Below are 17,635 nucleotides of genomic sequence, written 5' to 3'. Positions count from 1 at the left end.
GTTCTGTCCAAGTAGAAGCGCAACTGCCTATGTATGTCCAAAGAATGCAGAATTTTCTCACCCTTGTTCTGTGGATTTGGGTAAAAGGTAGGCAAGTGGATGGTTTGGTTGAGGGCCACACTGGACACCACCTTAGGCATAAATGTAGGGTTTGTCCTCAGAGAAATCCTGTCTGGATGAAAAATGATGAAAGGTTCCACAGCCATGAGTGCTTGTAACTCTGAGACTCGCCTTGCAGAGGTTATTGCTAGGAGCAGAGCGGTTTTCCAGGATAAGAATTTTATATCTGCGGTTGATGCTGGCTCGAAAGGAGGCAGTGTGAGTTTTTCCAAAACATAATTGAGGTCCCAGGCCGTAAGTGATGCTCTCTTTGGAGGCCTAATGTTTTTGGCCCCTCTGAGGTACTGCCTTATTAGAGGATGAGAAAATATAGGTGGTTCCGTATTGTAATGTGCTGAAATGGCAGAGGCATGAAATCTTAATTGAAGAGAAGGAAAGGCCTTTGTTCGGCATCTCAGTTAGGTATTGTAAAATCTGAGGAATATTTGGTGCAGTTGTGTCAATGCCTTGTCCCTGGTTCCAAGCACAGAATCTCTTCCATTTTTCTGCATAAGATGTTCTGGTACTGGGACTCCTGGCCTCCAAGATAACATCCATAACAGCTTTTGAAAGTGGAGTGTTTTGAATGGCTACATTATACGCCATGCTGCCAGATTTAAGGTCCTGATTTGGCTGTGCAGGATATGATTGCTTTGTTGGGTCAGCAAGTGAGAAGTTTGAGGCAATATCCATGCTGGACCTTGAGACAAGCTCTTTAGGACTGGATACCAGTGCTGGCGTGGCCAGTCTGGAGCAATCAGTATCATTTTTGGCCTCTCTTGTCTGACTTTTAGGAGTACTGTGGGAAGGAGAGGCAGTGGGGGGAGAAAAGCATACACTGTTAGATTTTTCCAGCTGAATGACATGGCGTCCACTTTCCATGCTTGCTTGTGATAAATCCTTGTGCAAAATCTCTGCAATTGACAGTTGTGAGGGGAGCCAAATAGATGTCTATCTGGCTTAGCAGGGCAGTGTTTCCCCAAAAGAATAATCCTCAGGAGGAGAGACTGAAGGAAAGGATTCTTCAGCATCAGAATCCTCATAGGGAAGCATGGAGTAACCCTGTTCAGAAGAGGAATCAGAGGAAATAGATACCTGATCAGAAGAATCATACTCTGTAGGCCTCTTATCAGGAGAGGGATGGGAGCCCCTGATCTAAGTAATTAGGTCTTCGGCCATTTTGAGCATCTGTTTTTTAGGCATGGTAGTCTGAGTAGGAGTATGCTGTACTTGCTTCTTTGTCTTTAGAGCTGCTTTAGTCTTTGTCTTTGAAGCTGACTTAATATATAGTTGTGTAGGTCTGAAGATGCCCTCAGAAGCCGATGCCTGCTCAGCGGCTCCGGACCCATCTGAGGGAGTGATTTCCGAGTGTCCAATACCTCGAGTATCCCAGAGGCCCAGTCGGCTCCACGTGGGAGTCGGTAGCGGCCTGTGGCTCTGAGGTAGCGGGCACCAGGGGCTGCAAAATCGCCTCACTGAGAACCGGCGAACCAGCGACTGGCCTAGTAGAGGCTTTGTCATCTGTTTTGGACCTCGGATGCTTATCCTTGTCCTTGCGTTTTTTGTAAACTCCAGTTGTCGGCTGTTTCGACGGAATTATATAATTAAATCTTCGGCCAAAGTAATGAAATGCAAAATCGAAACAACGCTTGATAGTGCGTTGGTTAAATCTAGCACAAAACCGGCAACTAGCAACGTTGTGATCAGGGCCTAGGCAAGGCATACAGTAAGAGTGAAAACCCTTGAGGTATTATTTGCTTCCCACAAGAAATACAAATGTAAACTTTTTCTGACATCGGTCTGGAGCAAGAAAAAAAAGTTTCCCCAACGGGGTACTTGACTTTAATGAAGACTTCGGTTCTGAAATTCGGATTTGAAAATCTCAGGAGTTGGCCGACCGGCACTTGCAAACTGCTTTTGCTTCGGGTACCGCGCGGCAAGAAAGACTGAAGAAAATGGCGTCGGCTGCATCTTTTATACCCCTGACGCAATGACGTCAGGGAAGAGGCGACAGCAACCGACGCCGGACCTAGACTTCGGAATTCTGGTCAACTGAGGGTAGCCTGCCAGCAGGATAACCCAAGAGTAATGACTGCAACAGTGAAACACAATGAACATCTAGCCAGTTCGAATGGAAGAATCAAGGCAACTAGGACTAAATTTAGATCCCAAGGAGGAAGTGATTCTCTTACTGGGGGTCACAAAAGGATAGTACCCCTCAGAAAAGCTTTGCATAGCCTTTTGGGACACAACACTGGAACCCATTTTGCCCACATGAAAGTTGGAAATGGCAGCCAGTTGAACTCTGATAGTTGCTGCTGCTGCTCCTTGGTTACAAGTTTCGGTCAGGAATTCTAGTATCTTTGAAATGGGTGCAGTAAAAGGATCAATATTTTTGACAGCCCAACAAGAAAACCACTTCCATTTGCTAGTATACAGTTTCCTCGTAGAGGATTTGTGGGAGGAGATGAGAATATGTTGTACGGACGGGGAGATGTCAGGAAGCCTGTCTAAGCCGGGAAGTGGAGGAACCAAGCTGTCAGCTTGAGGGTCTGTAGGGAAGGATGGAGTGTGCCCGACTGATGCATCAGCAGATCCGGAGCTGGGTCCAGGATCCAAGGCTCCTCCATAAGATGAGGCCATAGAAACGGGAACCAGATTTGACGAAGCCAGTAGGGGGCAATGAGGATTAGCTTGCAACCCACCGATTCTGCTTTCTGAAGTACCATGGGGATCAGAGGAAATGGGGGAAAGGCATACAGAAGTCCCGGAGGCCAATCGTTAACAAGTGCATCCCTGGATGACTGTCCCGGTGGGGGGACTAGGGAAAAATAGCTGCTGCATTTGGCATTGATGGATGTGACAAAAAGATTGCAGCAAGGCTGGCCCCACTTGCGAAAGATCTAATTTGCAATGTCCTGTTTCAGGGACTACTCGTGAGGCACAAGTATAGCCCTGCTCAATCACTTTGGATTTCCCTGGGATGTGCATCACGATCAGAAAGCGTTGACAGGATATCACCCATTGCCATACTCTTAGGGCCTCTCGACTTAAGGGGTAGGATCTGGTTCCCTCTTACTTGTTGATGTACCACACCACTGACATGTTGACCATCTGAATCTCAATTGTCCCCGTGGGGAGAGAGCTGTGAAGTGTTTGCAACACCAGGAGCACCTCTCTCATCTAGCGGACATTTATGTGCAAATGGTACTTGTGTTGTTGCCAAGTTCCATGAACAGTCTGTCCCAGATAATGCCCCCCCACCCTATCTGGGAAGCATCCATGGTCACTGTGGCCACTGGTTGGGGGAGAACGAACCGTCTGCCTATCGTCAGCTGGGTGGACTGAAGCCACCATTTTAGGTCCTTCTTGCAGGTCTCCATGATGAGAATTTCATGCGACATGGGTAGATCTTGCATGGACCATTGAGCAAAGAGGAGCCACTGCAATAACCTCATGTGGAATTGGGCCAAGGGAACTAGAGTTACAGCTGCCGCCATTGAGCCCAGAACTTTCAGAACAAATCTTGCTTGAGTCTTTTTCCTCCCGATTAGAGTTGCAACTTGGTGTCGAATGGTCGACACCCTCTCCTGAGGCAATTTTTCTATCAGGCCTTTGGTGTCTATATCCGCGCTCCTATAAATGTAATATACTGACATGCCTAGCTGACAGCAGAGGCATATTGTGGTGTCCATGTCTCAGTCGATACTTGGTGGTGCCAGTAAGGAGCCAGTCGTCCAGATATGGAAACACCTGGAATCCTAGACGCCTCAGATGAGCCGTGACTACTGCCATGCATTTGAACACCCTGGGGGGTTGTAGTGAGGCCAAAGGGCAGAGTTCTAAACTGGTAGTGACTGGCTCCCAGCTAGAAGCACAGAAATCTCCTGGATCGCCTGTCCATCTTGACATGGTAGTACGCATCCTGGAAATCGATAGAGCACATCCAATTGTCCTTAACCAGAAAGGGAAGTATGGACTGCAGTGTCACCATCCAGAACTTTGTCTTTTTGACAGACCTGAGTCTGCTGAGGTCCAAAATGGGTCTCCAGTCCAATGTTTTCTTTGGTACTAAAAAGAACCTTGAGCAAGTTCCGGATCCGATTTGGTCTGCGGGGATTTCTTGGATGACTCACTTTCTTATCAAAGTTTGAACTTCTAAGGTTGCTTACTCCCTCAGATTGGGTGGCACATCTGGGATGGATTTTTGTTTTTGGGAAGAGATGGCATGGAGAAAGGAATACTGTATCCCCTGGATATTATCGACTGTACCCATGTGTCTTCTGTGATATATTAACAAGATTCTGGGTACAGTGACAATCTTCCCCCCAACTGCCTCCAGAGGTGGACAGGTGGGCCCCCTTTCATGAGCATTGGAAGGGCCTCCCAGAGAATGCATCTCTGTCGCCCTGACTCTGCGGACCCCCTCTGCCACGAGGGCAGCATCTCCCATTATTATACCCCCCCCCCTCTGCCCCAGGGGGAAAATTCACCACGTGTGTCAGGTGAAGTTCCCTGGGATTTCCGGAACCACATCCCCCCCCTTTGTCGTTTAGGGTAAGGTCTAGAAAGCACGGAAAAATGTACTCCCATGGCAGAGAGATTCTTGCCATCCTGCTCGCACCTAGTTAGAGTCTTTTACCTTAGGCCCGAACAAAGAGACATCAAAGGGGGCATTGGTAAAGGAGGACATGAAAGGCTCTGCAAATTTACTAAGGTGCATCCAGGAATGTCTCCGTAAGGTGACTCCTGTGCCTGCAGCCCTGCTCGCTCCATCAGGTGCATAGGAGATAAGCCGCATGGAGGAGTTAACTACCGAAGATTAAGTCGCAAGCTGAGAAGCAATCTTATCTGCAGCTCCCACAGCTGTGGGATCCTGTAGGATATCTCCTAGCTCCTTCAGGAGATCCCTCTGAAGACAGGTGAAATAGAATAAATAATTCAGTGACCTGAGAGTAAAGGCCGCTGAAGAAAACACATGCTTCCCATATCTGTCCATCGGATGGGACTCTCTGTTCAGCGGATGGACAGATGTAGAAGTCTCTGCTAATTCCTTCTTAGTGGCCGCCGCCACCACCACCACAGCATCAACTGCCACACCCTTGGTTAGGAAGGATTTGTCATCTGGGGCTGTTATGAATTTATTGGGCCTCCACGGAACTGGTTCCATCGATTCTGGAGAGCTCCAGGCCTTTCAACTTACTACCCCTAGCAGGGGGTCGAAGGGGGGGAGACGCCCAAGAAGTGGAGGGTCGGGAACCGAACGCATCCAGGACTCGTCCTCAGAAGTGGAAAGGGACTTCAAGCCACCCCTCTGTATTGAGGATTTCCAGGATGTCCGAGAATGAGACACGCTCAGAGGGGAACTGTGGGGACCCTTCTGAGTCCTCCAAGTCCGTGTCTGATGTCAGAGACTCAGGGGAGTCCACATGCTTCCTCTTACATCTCCTCTTCCGAGAGGCCTCCTCAGGAGGATGCTCTGAGGTGGTTTTGGAAGGGGGGGGGTGTCACCCAATGGGGCATCCTGGGGCACTGGTTCCTTGCGCTTAGAATGGAGGGGAGGTGACAGGGAAGACACTGGCTCCATAGGGGACAGAGTAGCTGAAGCAGAGGGAAGAGCTGTCTGAGAGGACAGCACACTCCTCATTACCTTGAAGGCACCACACTCATGGCCCAAGGGTGTCCATGGCTCCGAAGAGGCAAGAGACCTCTCCCGCACAGAGTGTGATGGTTCGGAGGCTGATGTGGGAGTCGAGCTCATCTGCGCCGAAGCTCCAAGAGGGAGAGTGGGGTTGGACAAGGGTCCAATGCCGCTCCCCCCCCCTCGGAGACGAGGGAGTGTTGTTGGCGAGTGTTGTTGGGAGGTATTGAAGAGATTGGAGCAGATGACGGAACATAGAGACCGGAGGTTTGCAGAACCAATGGTTCCACCACAATGACGTCTATGCACTCCTGCTCCGAGCTCAGGTGAGTTGGAGGAATAGATGATCCGGGGGGGGGAGGGGGGTATAGTAGTCTGCTCCACATCCATACAGGCTGGGCCTGATAATATTTTGGCGACAGCCAGTGTCTTGAGAAGCCTCTTCACCACCCTCTCCACATCATCGTCTCAAAGACTTTTGGACAATCGAGAGGAGTGAGTGGACGATCGGGGACTGCCTGCCACAGACTGTAGAAGCGGTGACTGTGGAGCGGACTGGACCAGTTCCAATGAAGGAGAGCTAATCCTTTTGTGACTCCTAGATGGTTCCGAAGAAAATGATGGAACTGCAGGAGATAAAGTCTTGGGACCGAGAGATTTCGGATCCGACAAACTATTAGACTTCCCTTTGTGTCTCGACGGCTCAGTGGTCAGAACTGACAGACTTTTAAAAAACAAAGACGACCAAGTTCACACAACGCTCCACCTTACTCAGACAGCAAAGCCAAGACCAAATAGCAATAGCAGTACTCAAATTAAACTGCTCAGTACGATGCTGCAAAGTTTACAAACACGATTTATTTCACATATAAGCTTTAAGTGTGCAAAGTAATCATACACTTTTCGTCAGGGCTCCTGCCCCAACTTCTTCAGAAACAGCAACTAACATTTACAATACACTTTTATATATGTGACCCCTCCCACCATCATCAATACAATTAATCAATTAATTACATTTTGTCTAAAATTGTTAAACTAAAAACAATATTGTAGAGAAGTTTAAATGAACATATACACAAAACAAATCAACCTCAATATGAACCATACCTATTTAAAAAACTATTGTGTGTGTTTACTTCTATTTTATAATATATAATATTTAATATTATTTATTTTATTTTATTTAATTTATTGTTTCTAAATCTGAGACACCATGTTGCCCAAGCCTATCCTACTACACTTTGGCACTCATTAATTATGTTTAAAATTAATATAATATTTAAAAGTTTAAAAATACTAAAAATATTTAAATTTGTTTATCAGAAAAATAACTCTCTGTGTTTATAATATCTTGTTCAATAATTTCAATAAATTCAGCTTAAATATAAATAAATATATATAACATATATATAAATAAATATAAATATAAATAAAATTGGACTCAAAAAACAAGTCTTATTAAATTAAATTAAAAATGCTTGTTCAAATAGCTTGATGTAAAATATATAAGTATGAATATAATGTGAATCTACTCCTTTTAACTTTTAAACTGTTCTCAATGTTTACATCCATATATACAGAGTTATTATATATAGTTTTCATATTTGTATTTATATTACTTATGTACATAATTATTTACAAAATTATTTATATATAATATATAATAATTTCATCTGTCTAAATTTTTCAATCTAAGTATACATTTAATAGAACACATTTCGTTTAAGCCTGGGGTTCTCATTGCGTTGGTTCTCAATTGCCAAAGGAGTTCCAACTTTTCCAAAAACAAACTTTCATTACCTCCCCTGCCATCTGAGTTAACTTGATCTAAAACTCTAAATTTAAAATTGTGGTTCGAGTATGTGTCAATGTGTCTAGCTAACGCATTATCCATTTTCTTAGCATTAATATTATATATATGTTCTTTAATCCTGTCAACTAGTTTCCTGTCAGTCTTTCCTATATAAAACGCTTGGCATGACTGACAATTCGCTAAGTAGACCACCTGTTTACTGTTGCAGCTATATTTAACCAGCGTTCTATATTCTATATTATTTATTTAAATAAAATAAAATAAATAATATTAAATATTATGTATTATAAAATAGAAGTAAACACACACAATAGTTTTTTAAATAGGTATGGTTCATATTGAGGTTGATTTGTTTTGTGTATATGTTCATTTAAACTTCTCTACAATATTGTTTTTAGTTTAACAATTTTAGACAAAATGTAATTAATTGATTAATTGTATTGATGATGGTGGGAGGGGTCACATATATAAAAGTGTATTGTAAATGTTATTTGCTGTTTCTGAAGAAGTTGGGGCAGGAGCCCTGACGAAAAGTGTATGATTACTTTGCACACTTAAAGCTTATATGTGAAATAAATCGTGTTTGTAAACTTTGCAGCATCGTACTGAGCAGTTTAATTTGAGTACTGCTATTGCTATTTGGTCTTGGCTTTGCTGTCTGAGTAAGGTGGAGCGTTGTCAGAACTGACAGAGGTGTCGGTTTGGGGGATTTCCCCTGGTTTACTGGCCCGATTCTCTTCCCCTGGAGTGTCAAAAGGCCCTTTCAGTAAACATCGCAGAATAAGCTTGTTTTTGCACTCCTGCAGGACTCTGGCACTGAAAGCATGACAAATAGAACACGAGTCCTGCAGGGGCATGGCTCCCACACAATAAACACAACTCGTATGTCCATCAGTCAGGGACATTTTCTGGGAGCACGAGTCACATTTTTTAAATCCAGAAGGTTTGGATTTTTTGGGCACTTCTTTGGACATCATCGCAACAACAATAAGCACAATACAGTAAAATGCAATACCGTGAAGTTATAGATATCAGGAACAGGAAATCCACAACTCTACAATAACCACTAAAAAACTATAACTTTTTTTTTTTTTTTTTTTTTTCTAACAGCAAAAGCAGAAGGTAACGGAAGGGGGAGGCAGCCTCTAAGTTAAACGACAACTCCCCCAACCGAAGAAAGCCTCTAACTTAAACAGGTACTCCTTATCAGAAAGGGAGAAGGAGGGAATAAGGGGAAGCCCTCTAACTGAAAAGGGCTAAGAGCAAGGGGGAATCCTCTAAGAAAAAACATATTCGAAAGGGGGAATAGGCCTGAAGAAAAAGACGACGGCCTAAAACAACAGCAGTAACAACCAGAAAGCAGAAATAGTGAAGCTAAACAAACACTACTAATCTACAAAAAGAATCCTGAAGAAATATCAAGATTTAACCTATATACTGCCTCTCAGAAAGCTTGTGTTAGTATGCAGATGACAACTGTCACCTGCTCATCTGACAGCCCATTACAACTACAATAATCGACAAAAAAATGCCTTTATCTCAGTCAAACTGTGGCTAGATCAAAACCAACTTTTACTAATCCCAATAAGACTAAACTTTTTTCCTTTTTTTTTAACCAATGCTAAAAGTAACTTTCTCATTACTTTATTATTCATTTATTTATTTTACATTTGTTAACTGGGAGAGTCCAGCTGGATATAGGTCCATTTTCAGTGGAGGCCCGGGGAGAAAAGCTCCATAGCAATGTTAACATATAAGATGGCAAGTATAACAAAAAGACACATTTGACAACGTACACAAGACAAATTTTTTAACATTAGAGAATATGGATGTACAATAGTCTTCTTGTCAATGATGAGACTTTACATCTAAACATATGGGCAATAAAGCCTGTAGTTACAATACTACTCTAGTTGATAACAGCAAAAAATAATGAATTACTAGCCAAGGGTGGTACAGGAGCATAGTCTATTATTCAGGAAGTGTATTTTGAGTAGCTTCTTGACTTGGGTTGAGGAGTTGTTACTAATTACATGGGCAGGAAGAGAGTTCCAGATTTTAGAGATGTAGTGGCTGTAGATGGATTTACCTGCATCACTGTTAAATTTGGTTACCTTAAGGAGGTGTTGGATGCTTGATCTTAAGTATCTGGTAGCAGTGTAGGGTTGAAGTAGTTGTTGTAGGGCTGGGGTGTTATCAGAGTGATGTAATACTTTGTGTGCGAGTGATAGGTGATTGACTTGAAGTATTAGCGGGAGTTCTAACCAGTTGAGTTTTCTGAAGCTTTCACAATGGTGGGTCCTAGAAGGTGAACCTGTGGCAAATCTAGCTATCATATTGTAACAGCTGTCAAGTTTAAGTCAGTTTTTCGGAGATTGGTAAGCACAGGGGAGGAATAGAGTAAGGTGGATAGCTGGTGTGTCCTGGCTGTAGTAATTTTGGAATGGTTGGAGAGAAATTGTTTGTTGCGACAGAGTAGACCCAGTTTTTTATCAACTTTTTTATGGTCTGGGAAATGTGAATGTCAAACTTAAGGTGACTGTCAATTTCCAGGCCTAGCAGTTTGGCGTGATTGGTAGGGGTGATGGTGGTGGTGTTGTGTGAGATTGCAAAGTTATATGAGGGGGGGTAAAGATTTGTGAGGGCTGAAGAGGAGTGGCTTTGTTTTAGCTGGGTTTAGAATGAGGTTCTGGGTTGGTGATCCAGATTTCGGCTAGGGAAAAACATTCTTGTGTTTGGGAGAGGAGGAGGTCTAGGGTATTGGCTGCACAGATTATGGTGGTATCGTCTGCATATTGGACTATTGAGGCTTTGGGAATGGTGGATGGAAGTTGATTAGTAAATAGGGTGAAGAGCAATGGACCCAGCACAGAGCCTTGGGGTACCCCTAGGAAGATAGGCAATAATGGAGAGAGTTGTTTTTGCCATTTTACAGCTTGCTGCCTACCATCTAGATAGCTCTTAAACCTTCTTTAAACAATACAGCTATTTCAATAGGTACCTATACCAAATTGTTTGGAAACACCATAGATGACAACGTAAACTTCGATTTTCATACAAAAACTATACAACAACTAATCAAAAGCTAGGCCTGCTATATAGAGCATAAAAATCCTTACTCCTGATAGAATCACGCTAACATTTACCTTTTACCCTCTCTTGTTTATGGCTCATCTATTTTGACTAACAACCAGATCTCCCTCAAATCACAACTGAAACAATACTATAAGAGAGCTAAATGTGCAGCTAACCTGCCACATAAAGCTCATCACTACTCTGCGTTACATGCTCTCAAATGTTTACAACTCCCACATGAACTAGCCTACACACAACTTCTTCAAACCCGTAAAGTACTATATAACCCCTCTACCTGCCCTTCTATGTCCTCAGCACTTCAACACTTATCTTCCAAATCGCCATGTGCACTCTCAAGACAAAAACCTGCTTGAAATGTACATAAGAAAAAAAAAGTATAGGGCAAAGCTTACAGCCATACTGCACTTCCAAACTATGAAACTCTATCCCAATTTAAAACCATATCTTAGCCTCTCACTACCTCATGGCTATATCCATGCACCTCATATGTGTGATCTACGTTAAAAAGATGTTCTTACCATAACATTACATGTGTGTTGTCCATCTCATTCTTTATTCTCACTTGTGGGTTGGATCCAATGTGTCAAATCCATCTTGGCCAATATTCCAGCTCGAGGCATTCAGCAAAGCTAATGGGCTACATTCTTTACCCATAATTTCTTCCCCTGATTACCTCAGATCTTGTTTGCGCTCAAAGTGTATAAAGAAGACGTACCTGGTAACTATTTGTAGATGTATGGAAATATATAAATAAACATATATGTACCTGCTCCCATGAAAACAGAAATAAAGTGAGAGAATATTCTCGGAGGCTACACATCCCTACTATAATGTTATCTGCTACTAGTGTACCAGAAGTCTAGGCAGGGGGAGGAGGGTGGGTTGTGAGAATAAAGGACAAGATGGACAACACACATGGAACGTTATAGTAAGAACATAACTTCTTCTTGTGATGTTGGCAATCTCGCCTTTAATCTCACTTGTGTGACTACATCCCAAGCAATAGAACTCTTGGATGGCTCAAGGGAAAATATTCCACAAGACTATAGAACAAAAGGATGCTCTACTCCTGGAGGCCAAATCTGCTTTGTAATGAGTGATGACGGTATGAGGACTGGCCCACGTAGGTGCTGCACAGATATTATCCAAAGGTAGTCTAGCCTGGAAAGCTGCAGCAACAGATCTAGTACAGTGGGTTTTGGCATGATTTGGAAGGGTCTTGTTATTAGAATGGTAAATATGGGATATACATGATGTGAGGCATCTGGACGATGTGACCTTAGAACCTGGATAGCCTTTCCTTGTATCGGAGTATGAAACAAAAAGTTGGTCTAATTTTCTGAATTCTGAAGACCTGTGTAAATAAAAATGTAACTGTCTATGAACAGGAAGTAGGTGCAAAGAATACTTTCCTTTATTTTAAAAGTTGGGGAAGAAAACTGGGGGGTCAACAGATTGTTTCAGGGTACTTTCTGTAACCACCTCGGGTAGGAAAGATGGAGTGGTGCGCAATGACACCCTATCTTTATAAAAGGTTAGATATGGGAATTTTATGGACAAGGCCTGTAATTCAGATACCCTCCTGGCAAAAGTAATTGACACCAAGAACAGAGTTTTCCATGAGAGATACTTCACACCACATGTGGTTGAAGGTTCAAATGGAGGATGTACAATATTAGACAAAATGAAATTTAGATACCAAAGAGATATTGAATGCTTTAAGGGAGGCCTTAACAGGAGTGCCTTTCAAAAAGGCTTTGCAAAGTCTATGTGCCATGATAGGATGGTCATCTTCTCCTATATGAAAATTAGAGATAGTAGCTAGTTGAACGTTTACTGAAGCTGCTGCTGCTCCATCATTCAAGATCTCTGCCAAAAATTGAAGAATAAAATGAACTGGTGCTGTAAAGGGATTTATGTCTTTACTGTTTGCCCATATAACAAATTTCTTCCATTTGCTTGTATAATGTTTTCAAGTAGACAATTTATGAAATGATAAAATTATATGCTTGACTGAAGAGGACAGGGACAGAAACCTGGCAATTAAGGGAAGTGAAGCAGCCAAGCTGTCAATCTCAAATTGTCTAAGTGGGGATGAACCATCCCAGATGGTTGTGTCAGAAGATCTGGAACCGGGTCCAGAATCCAAGGTTCATCCCGGACATGAGGTTAAAGAAAGGGAAAACAGATTTGATGAGGCCAGTAGGGGGCAATTAGGATAATGGCTGCCTCCAACAAACTTGCTTTCTGTAGGAACTTTTGGATTAGAAGAATAGGGGGAAATGCATAAAGTCCCATGGGCCAATCATGAACAACTTCATCCCTTGGTGACTCCCCCGTTGAGGGGATTAGGGCGAAGTAGTTGCTGCATTGTTGTGTGATGCAAAAAGATCGCAGCAAGGCTGGCCTCATTTGCGGAATATCACATTCTCTACATTCTGACTGAGGGACCATTCGTGTGGCCATAAGATGGCTCTCTTCCAACTTGTCTGCAATCACGTTGGATTTTCCCAGGATGTGCACTACTATTAGAAAGTGATTGGAGGCTATTGCCCAATGCTAGACCCTGAGAGCTTCTCGACAAAGTGGGTACGATCTGGTTCCCCTTTGTTTGTTGACATAACATACTACAGCCATGTTGTCGGTCTGGATCGGAACTGTCCCTGTAGGAAGAGAGTCTTAAAAGGCTTGCAACGCTAAAAGCGCCACTCTCATCTCTAGGATATTTATATGCAGGTGAGCCTCGTAGTCTTGCCAGATACCTTGAATGGTCTTACCTACAAAATGCCTCACCCTCCACCCCATCTGGGAAGTGTCCATGGTCACCATGGCTAGAGGCTCTGGGGGAATAAAGGAGTGGCCCTGAAGTACTGAGTGGAGCCACCATTGTAGATCTTTCTTGCAGGCCTCAGTTATTATGATCTTGTGAGACACAGGAAGTTCCAAGATCGACCACTGAGCAAATAGCATCCATTGGAGCACTCTCATATGGAGGAGAGATAAAGGAACTAGTAAGATGAAGGCAGCCATTTTTCCCATTACTGGACAACCAGTTTTGCAGTGGCTTTGGACTTTATGAGTATTCTGTTGAGATGATGGAGATTGTGTACTCTGTCTCAAGAAAGTCTTGCTATCTGTGTGGTAGTGTCTATTTCTTCTCTTATGAATCTTAAAAATTGCAATGGTTCTAGCACAGATTTCTCAAAATTTACAGTAATGCCCAGAGAGGAGCAGAAGGACAATCTCTTCAGTAGAGGGATGCCTGGTCAGGGTGGTTATGAGCCAGTTATCCAGGTATGGGAATACACGGATCCCCTTGCATCTCAGGTGAGCCGCCACTACTGCCATACATTTGGTGAATACTCTGGGGGCTGCAGTGAGACCAAAGGACACAGCTTGAAAATGGAAGCGACTGGCTCCCAGCTGGAAGTGCAAGAACCTCCTGGACAGTCTATCCATTTGGATGTGGTAGTACATATGTCTTTGAGGCCTATACAGCACATCCAGTTGTCTTTTTCCATGAACGGAAGTATCAACTGCAGTGTTACCATTTGGAACTTGGTCTTCTTTACTGATTTGTTTAAAGTGCCGAGATCCAGAATGGTTCTGCAGTCCCCAGTTTTCTTTGGAACTAAAAAGAATCCTGAGTAGGTTCCGAATCCTTTCTGGTCTGTGGGGACTTCTTGGATGACTCTTTTGCTTAGCAACTCTTGGATTTCTATAGTTGCTTGTTCCTTTTGACTGGGTGGAACATCTGGAACAACTTTGTTTCTGGGAATAGGAAGGGAGAAGGGAATAATACATCCTCTGGATATTATGTCCTGCACCAATTTGTCATTTATTTTAGCCAGGTTTCTCGGGGCAGGGATAATTGTCCCCTAACTGCCTCCAGAGGGGGAGGAATCAGGCACTCCTTCAGAAGTGATGGAAAGGTCTCTCAAAGAAAGATTCCCTGGAGCCTTGGTTTTGCAGTCCGTCCGTCCCCCCCCCCCCCGAAAAGCGGCTTCTCCCGTTGTTCCCCCCTCTGCCCCTGGGGGAACTCTAACCCTGTGTCTCTGACAAAAACCTCTGGGATTTTCTGAACCACATTTTTCCACTGCCTTTTTGGCCCTTGGGAAAGGGTCTGCTAGGAGTGGAGAAATGTACTCCAATGGCAAACAAGGTCCTACCCTCTTGTTTACATCTGGTGAACTTTTCCTTCACCTTTGGCCCAAAAAGGGATGAGCCGTCAAAGGATGTATTAATGAAGGAAGACTTGAAGGGCTCCGTGAAATTGCAAAGGTGCATCCAAGCCCGTCTCCAAACAGAGATACTGGAGCCTGCTCCCCTACCCATTCCATCCGCTGCGTAAGAAATTAGCCTCACAGAAGAGCTAATTACTGAATTTAAGATAGTGAGCTGAGCACTGAATTTCGCTGCCGCTGCATCAGCTACAGCTCCAAGAAGGGAGACTGACAACTCTTTAATCAGGTCCCTCTGAAGTCTTGTGAAAAGAGTCAGGCAATTCAGAGACCATAAGGCAAAGGTTGCTGATGCGAAGACATGCTTCCCACATCTATCCATGGTCCTGGAGTCTTTATTAGGAGGATGGATAGAAGTACTCATCTCAGAGACTTCCTTTCTGGTGGCCGCTGCCATGACCATGGCATCCACTCCTACTCCTTTTGCATCAACTCCTACTCCTTTTGTAAGAAAATTTGTGTCTTTGGGAGCAGTGATGTACTTATTTGGCCTCCTAGGAGTAGGGTCTATGGTATCTGGGGTCTCCTAAGCCTTTCAAGAGATGAGATCGATAAGCTCATCGAAAGGTGGAGTAACCCAAGAAGTTGATGGGCAAGAAGCAAAGGCCTTTAGGAATACAGACTCCTCAGCTGAAGGGGGAGGACTACCAATCACTTCTGTTACAATAGTTCTAGGATGTCATCTTCATGAGGTGATCGTGGGTACTCTTCTACCTTTCCGAAGTCAGTATCAAATGTGATGGACTCTTCTGGGGAGTTTAGATGCTTCCTCTTACATGTCTACTTCCAACAAACCTCTTCAGTGGGGTACTCTGGAGAGGCTTCAAAAGAGGGGGGTAGTACCCTGAGGCACATCCCGAGTCCTAGCGTCTCTGTGAACCTGTGGAAAGTCCCCATGAGAAGACAAAGACACCTCACTTAAGAAGGGAGAAAGAACGGATGGAGATTGTGTACCAGAATGTGAAGCAGTCAAAGCCCTCCTTGTTACCTCGAAGGCAGACCCTCCCCGCTCTGAAGAGGTCCCCGGATCTGACAAGCAAGTTGTTGGCGAAGGTCTCTCCAAGGCCCCCAAGGACATAATCAGTTCCGAAGATTTTCGCAAAGTCTCCACAGACCCGACAGGGGAGTGTCCGCTCCTACAGGTCTCCTGCCCCAATGGTACAGAGATGCTTGGGGCTGATGTCAAAACCAGGGAGGTTATAAGTCCCGGAGCAGAAACTGACAACCTAGATGTCAGAATCTTCCAGTGCCGAAGCAAGAGGATGGATGGGAGGAGCTACAGCAGGAGAGACGATTTAAGTGATTCCTTTGGGCTTGGAGCCAAAAGAATTCTGGCTAAAGCAGGTGTCTTTAAAAGTCTCTCCATGACCCTATCCACGTTTTCATCTAACAGACTCCTGGTAGACCTAGTGGATAGGGAAGGTGATCTTGAAGAAGCCAAAATTGGAGAAGGGAGCCTGGAAGAAATCTTCTCTACTGAAGTAGATTGCCTCATGTGTCTTTGCACCAAGGATGTAGTCTGTGTCAGTAGAGATTCCAGCTCCAGGGAAGTAAAGGATCTAGGACTTTCAATATCAATTTGTTCTTATGTTCCATTAAAGCCTGTTGATTAAAGCTGTGGCAAAAGGAACAAGACTCTTGTAGGTGTATAGTGCCTAAACAATACATGCACAAGGTGTGTGAATCGCTAAGGTGCATTTTTTTTTTACTACACTTCTCATGCTTTTTGAAGCCTAAAGGCTTGCTCTCTTTTTGAGACATTATCAAGGTAAGAAAGGAAAAAAAGAGAAATACAAAAACCGCTCTCGCTTATGTAAATTTAAGTCCTCTAACTTAAATGGACTTAGGACACTCGCTCACACAGAAAAAGTTTGGAAAAAGGGGATATATTTTTAAATTTTTACGAGTTTTATGAAGGAGATTAAGAAAGGGGAAATGACGTCCTCGAACTTAAACTGACGTTCCCAAAATGCCATCTAATTTAAACAGACGTATAAAATGGGAAGTGCGAATATAACAAATAAAGAAAGCTATATATGAAGAATATAGAGAAAATGGAAGATAGCTATGAAAAATATTACTTAACCCAGAGCTATGACTGACTAAACCACTTTGCTGTGTAGCAAACGAGATCTGAGGTAATCAGGGGAAGGAATTATGGGTAAAGAATGTAGCCCACGAGCCTTGCTGAATGTCTTGAGCAGGAATATTGGCAGAGACGGATCCGACACATCGGATCCAACCCACAAGTGAGAATAAAGGAGAGATTGACAAAGTCACATCAAATGTTTTACAGTCTTAGTAACCTAACCTCTCATCATACCATCTATCTATACCTTTTAACACCTGTCCTCTCCCCACTCTTAGGGTGAACTTGTATCTTTTTACTTTTATTTCCTAGCCTTATACTTCCAATATTTCTGTATATACTGACTGTAATTTCTCATTTTTTTCATTTATATTTTTACATCCCTGTTGTCTCCTCATTCTTTTGCATTCTAGGCATTCCATTATCAAACTGTACATATATATGTTTTTTGAATTACATTTGTACTAGTGCTTTATTTGATGTTATTTAACTCTCCAGAGCTTTTCTTGCCTAAGCCTTCTCTGAAAATGTGAATTTATTTATTATCCAGTCGGACTTTCCCAGCTGACAAAGGTCAATAAATTTATCCAAATGCGATATCCTCAAGGGGTGACCTAGGTGACCTCTCCCCTTCACTGAACTTGGTGTCTTCGGTC

The 17,635-nt window shown here is 43.4% G+C and overlaps 1 protein-coding gene across 9 annotated transcripts in view; it reads right to left on the bottom strand.

The window, feature by feature from the left end:
* LOC122816469 (myosin phosphatase Rho interacting protein) overlaps positions 1–17,635 on the bottom strand; it is a 3,136,467-nt gene that overhangs the window by 2,544,824 nt on the left and 574,008 nt on the right. The gene's annotated exons all lie outside the window — the stretch shown is intronic.

The sequence above is a fragment of the Protopterus annectens genome, chromosome 12.part0 (assembly GCF_019279795.1).
Source record: "Protopterus annectens isolate FY-2018-M chromosome 12.part0, PAN1.0, whole genome shotgun sequence".
NCBI lineage: Eukaryota > Metazoa > Chordata > Ceratodontiformes > Protopteridae > Protopterus > Protopterus annectens.
This window is presented reverse-complemented; position numbering and strand designations above follow the sequence as displayed.